This window comes from Motacilla alba, chromosome 2 (genome assembly GCF_015832195.1).
Source record: "Motacilla alba alba isolate MOTALB_02 chromosome 2, Motacilla_alba_V1.0_pri, whole genome shotgun sequence".
Taxonomy (NCBI): Eukaryota; Metazoa; Chordata; class Aves; order Passeriformes; family Motacillidae; genus Motacilla; species Motacilla alba.
Window position 1 is genome coordinate 92,670,283 of NC_052017.1, and position 6,000 is coordinate 92,676,282.

The following is a 6,000-nucleotide window of genomic DNA, read 5'->3' on the forward strand; positions in this document are numbered from 1 at the left end:
AAAAGTTAGGGGGTTTGTTAAACTCCCAAGTACATTAGAAGACTACACACTCATTCAAAGCAGCTATAATAAAAACATTTCCTCTGAAGTCTTGATGGGAATTGCAGTAAAAGAAATATTTTCTTTCTTTAGTTTCAGAGCTCTTACAAGGAAGTCAATAATATATGATGGGGGACATTTAAAAGAAATGTTAAAAAACCTGGGATAATGGAAAGCATTCATCATGCTGACACAATTTTTTACAAAAATGTTCCAACAGAAATAATAATTTTCACACAAACCAGCAGTCCATGAATGTCTTTTGTGTACATATACAAATGTGGACTGTCTTTTCTTTAGGAAGAATAATTTTTTCTCTAAGAATAATACTTGATGCTAGATGTAAACTCTTACAGCTAAAGCAAGCATCAATTAGTGTTATTGCTATAAATTTGAGAGCCACCAACGTATCATATCAATGTATAATCTGGGATCCTCATTTTTTCCTGAGCTATGTACACCAAATTTCTTTTTTTGGGGGGGAAATCAGAGGGATTGCTTATGCTTGTTTAATAAAAAACCGTTTCCCATATTTTAGTTTTCCTTGCTTTCAAATCAGGGTAATAGTTTTAACAAAATATTGTAAGTCTTAATTTGGATTTTCTAAATTGTTATTCATGAATGCTCTGTTTTTAAGGATTACTTGTTATCAGTTAAAACATGGACTCTTTATGTCAATAATTTTTTTCATATTGTCAAAATTTTTTTGTAACTGGAAGCAAAGCCAGTTTTTAAAACATCTTTTTTTACAGAAAGGATAACATACTTTCACCTAACAGGTAATTTAAAAAAAAATTAAAGAAGGAAGCATTTTCCTTTAGATGTACTTCTTTTATTACAATATTTCATACCATATTATGGTACAGGGGAAGTGCCTGGTGCAGCACAGCAGGTACAGAGTAGGGCAGGGCCCTGCATGCCTGCTGACAGCAGGGCTCTGTCCCCTCGTTTGTCAAGTACACAGCAAATGCTATCATTTATGGTGCCAAAGTATTTAATTTATTGTTCTTATGCGTCTTTTGCTACACTGTGTTTCTATTTGTTTAGCATGTTGGCACCATGGTGCAATGTCAAGTAAAAGTTGCTATCGCAATTTAGCCTGTTTCCAAGCAAAGATGACAAGCTTTTTCCACATACTGAGCTTTGTTTGAAAGAAGTGAATTCACACGTTCTCTCAGCACCAAGTGCAACATCCATCTCCAGAGTACATCATCACAGAGAACAGCATGTTCTCTGTTCAATGTGAATCTACTGCTTGTACTAGAACATAAAACACTACGAATTTCTTTGGAGGGGAAGCTCTTTTAAAAGCATCCTGAAGATAGCTCATATAATTTTATTCATGTACTTGATGCCTAACAAAAGTCATTTAAGCTCTGCTGTGATGAAGACTGTTTTTACATGGTTTAAAATAGCCTGTACCAGTTGCAAATGAGTCTTATCCAGCTCCGTGGTTGTCACAGAAGGTGGATCAAGCCCTGTATCACTTGAGAGGGAAAACATCAAAAAGGTGGGATAAGCACTCAGCATCTGACATGACAAATGCATGCAGGTTTATTTTGCAGAGTAGTCACGAGCATATACCGGAGATAAAGACAAATGGTGATGATTAGTTTCTCTTCCAATAGAAAATAATTTTCCAGTGATTTTCCTAGAATGTTCACAAGACAGTTCATTTGCAGCACCAGCTTCATAGATCTATTTTACTCCCATATAGGACTTTATCTAATGAAAAGAAATCTCCTCTGGCTATGTTGAAGTGAGTATTCACCCAGTGTGTATTCCTGGGTACTCTGCAACCATAGCTAATAACCCTGGCACGACCCACATCCTGGGGTTTCTTACGCAGAACTCTTTTATCAGAGAACTTTTGGCCTATTCTTTATAAAAGGGCAATTTCTTCTTGCCAGCTGCAAAATAATGCTCATTCACAGGGTGATATAAGCAGTGTCTCTTGGTATGTCTCCTTCAGTAACTGAAAAAAAAAAGATTGGTAGAACATGAACTTCCCATTATTGCTCCTATTGCTGTCACAGTCCCTGCGCTGCTTCTCAAATAAACCCCATGTGCAGTACAACTGCACTAATTCTTCTGCCTGAGAAATCCAATATCCCATGAATATGTGAAGGATGATATTGGTATCAGTCAATAGAAAGGTTTTTAATATTCCAGGGTTTTCTGAGCAAAAACCTCCCTGTCCCCTTCCATTTTTTAAAGAAAACGTTTTGCAGGAGTGTTTTAGATAAAGTCAAGAAGAACACGCATCAAAGTGTGAATTTTATATCTAAACTGTTAGAATCACAATTATTTCTGATTCATATGCTGACCCTGTGCCAAGTCATCATGAATGTTTATGTGTGGATATGCACAAACATACACTAGCTCTAAATCTTTGTGGGTTTTGCTTTATGGTAATCATAAAGGCATGCTCAGGCCAGGAAGGAACTAGAGCATGTTCATGAATCATTGATCAGTCTCAGTGCAGACACAGATTTTTTTTATTTTGCTATTATGCCCAGATGGGCTATTACTGTTATAGGGAAGTGATTTAGAGAAGGAGAATATTGCTGAGCAAGCCAAAGAGAACAGAAGCAGCTCTTGCCTTGGGACTAGTGGGGTCCATCCCATCAAAATCTCATACTTCTTACTAGATGTCTTTTTTTTGTCATTCTACCTTAATGGTAACATGTGCATAGCACAATACAAGTTGTAAGTAGGAGGCAACATGCCACAGTAAATGCAACGTCAGATGTTTCAGCGTGTCCAACATGCACTTTCCATATATATATGTATGTATGTATCAATGTATATGTATATGTCTATGTATACATATATGTATATGTGGGTTTTTTAATGGTGTTTTAGTGCATCATAAATTTCTCATACATTTATCCACCTGCACAGTATCTCTATTCCAGAAATTTTCTGGCTATCCTCAAGCTTTCAGAGATGAGCCTGCGGCATTCAGTCAGTGCGAAAACGTTGCAGAAGAAAATTACAAGGCCTTTTACAAGGTTATGGCTCTTTTCTCTGGTTTCCAAAACAGAAGAGTTTAACACTGAAGGTTTTTGTCTTCTTGTTGTATTACTGTTAGGAATAGCACACACTGTTCTTGCTTTGTGCTCTGCTGCTCTCTGAAATATCAGTTGTGTTACACTTGCACAGATTTGCAGTAGTGCACAAATCCACTCTTGTGTTTTCTGCCGAGACCTTCACCATTCATTCTGACTAGCTTCTAGTGAAACAACATTCTTTTCTTATGTTGAGGAGGCTGATAGGTGTTTTATAGCTTTATGGAAAGACTGTCTTAATTCTCTATGTCTACTATTCACATCTAATAAGGAAAGAAAATGAGACAACTTGAGGGCTGGTTACTACATCCAGTTCCCTCCTCTAGTGTACTTAGCAATTTCACACATCCTTTCATTGCCATCATGTGTGGGATGTGAGAGCAAGGGCAGGAAGCATTCTTTTGGCAGAGGTATAATGAAGAACCCAAATATAGAGGATATTGTCCAGTTTCCAATGCACCTACAAGGAAACCACAAGGGACAATGAAAACCAAATCAGAAACCCAGAGGAAAGGAAATAGAACCAGGAGCATCTCACCTGGTGAATGCTACTTTGTGTGTTTTTAGTGGTTGCTATCCTCAGAGGCATTAAAGTGATTTAGACAAACTTACATGGTGTCCTGTCAAAGGGAGGCTGCATTTCAGCAGTTTGTCTCTCTGGAAAGGGAAACGACTGCAGCTGTATAGTCACAGTGCAGCTGCCTTGAATTGCACAATTCCCCCAGCAAAGATAGAAGTCCAACCTGTGTAATGGTCTATAAAAAACACCAAGAGTCTCCTTGATTTCTGTGAAATTAGGGAACAGAGTTAGACAGAATCAGCAGTATCATAAATAGGCAGATGGTTCAGTAAGCTGCAGAGAGGGAGTGTTGCTGTACTCCTTTCCTAATTTAGTATGAATAGTGAGGGGTTTGTCTGTACTTTTACATAGATCCACCTGCATTCCCTGAATTGAAAGAAATATGCTCAGTCTCTTGATTTAAATTTCTACTACATAGAATTATTTTGTGCAGTTGCTCTCTAAAGTTCAGCAAACCTCCTTTTAAACTGAGATAAGAATGTCATGTTAATGTTAGATTCCTCTTGCCTCCAGAAGGGAAGCCACAGAGCACCTCTTCACTAGCATTACCCCTAACAATGCACAAATCCAAAGGGTTCAAAAATCAGTCAGCTAACACAGTTGGAAAATAAAACAATTAAGGAAGTTTTAAAGATCTTACATGCCTAATTATTTGAAACCATATCCTGTTCGTAGGCTGATATTAGAGGAAGTTAACTCAAGTTAATTAGCAGGTATTTAGGTATTCTGCTCAGTTTAATTCTATTGCTATATCCTGCAAGGTCAGAGCATACAGAGGTTAGTAATGAAAAAGATTTGGAAAATTCTGTCTTGACTGAGTGGCTATCATGGGAAATTTTTCTTATACCATTGCTGTACATATTATTTTACAAGCTACCTGACCAGACTTTGCTGTCAGAGATGCAAGTGGTCACTCAGCCACACTGCTAAGGCGGGGAAATAGGAGGAACATTTTTTTATTATTTGATTACTTAGAGAAAACAACAATAAAGCCACAGCCTTTGAGCGGTATTTTGTTACCTGACTTACCTCAGCCTCTTAAATTGAGGAGGAAGAGGTGCTTGCAGTGACACAATAGCCATCAGGAGATGGCCAGGATCTGTGCTTCCAGGTAGAATAATGCTGCAGAAATACTGGCTTATCAAGCCAAGGGGATGACTTCTCAGGGAAAATGGAGAGATTAAAGTGTGTACACTATACATATACAGTCCCTGGAGCAGATAGTATGTCTGATAAAAAGAGGTATGACAACTGTAAATACAAAGGAACATCTTTTTTGAAAATGAAATCTCTCTTTTGGGTACTCCGTAGAAGGCTGGTGCTAGATTCCTGAATGAGTTCACAGCAGTCTCCCATGTCAAAAAGACTGAGGCACCAGCTATGTTTCGTTCATCCATATTTCAGCTTTGCAGAAACACCAGAAGCAAATGATGTAGAGTTGTGCTTTCATCAGGCATCTAAATTTATGCAGTGGGACAACCCTGCTAGAGAGCAAGTCCCCACAGCCACGTGGGTCTTACCAGATCCCTCTCTAACTTCCCATTGCAGGAATTCCCAGAGAGCAGGAATCAGTCATTCTGTGACAGCAGTCTCTGGACAAGTCCTTCACTCACATGTTCTGTGTAAAGACATGTTACAACTCATTAAGCTCCTTCAATAACCTGCTTGATAAAGAACTATGCTCTTTACTGGGGATAGGTGGATAGGAACATGGTTTTATATCTCAGCCAAAAGACAAATCCAATTTGCTTTGGCTGGTAGGACAATCTCTCCCACAGGATCAGCTGCTCGAAGGACAGTAGTCATCCCCTCACTCAGTGGTTATTCCTTCTCCTAATCCAACCTGCTTCCATCTCTCTCTTGCCTAATAACTCACAGGATGCAAAATGAAAGCCAAAATATCATGCAGAAGGAAAAATTAATGCAAAAATCCCTGACTGGCAGTGCAATTTCATTCCCTGATAACATCGCATTAAATTCCAAATCTAGGGTAGAACAAATGATTTTTGCAGGATGACACATCCAGTACAGGAAACATTATAGCAGCTCCAGTCTCCAACTCCATCAGCCTGACTTCTTCACTAATACCACATTTCATGGTTGACCATGCATCTGACTACTTCATGGGCTCCAGCAGAGCTGCATTTCTTTTTCCAAGGTAATACCCTGTCCTCTGTACATTCCTTTATTTTGTTGTGCGTTGGAAGAACCTCCTGCACTGGAGGAAGTGGACTCTGTTCCAACCAGACCTTCAGAAATCTCACTAAAAATCTTCTTTGTTATTCTGTGTTAATTGATGTTGACATGCAA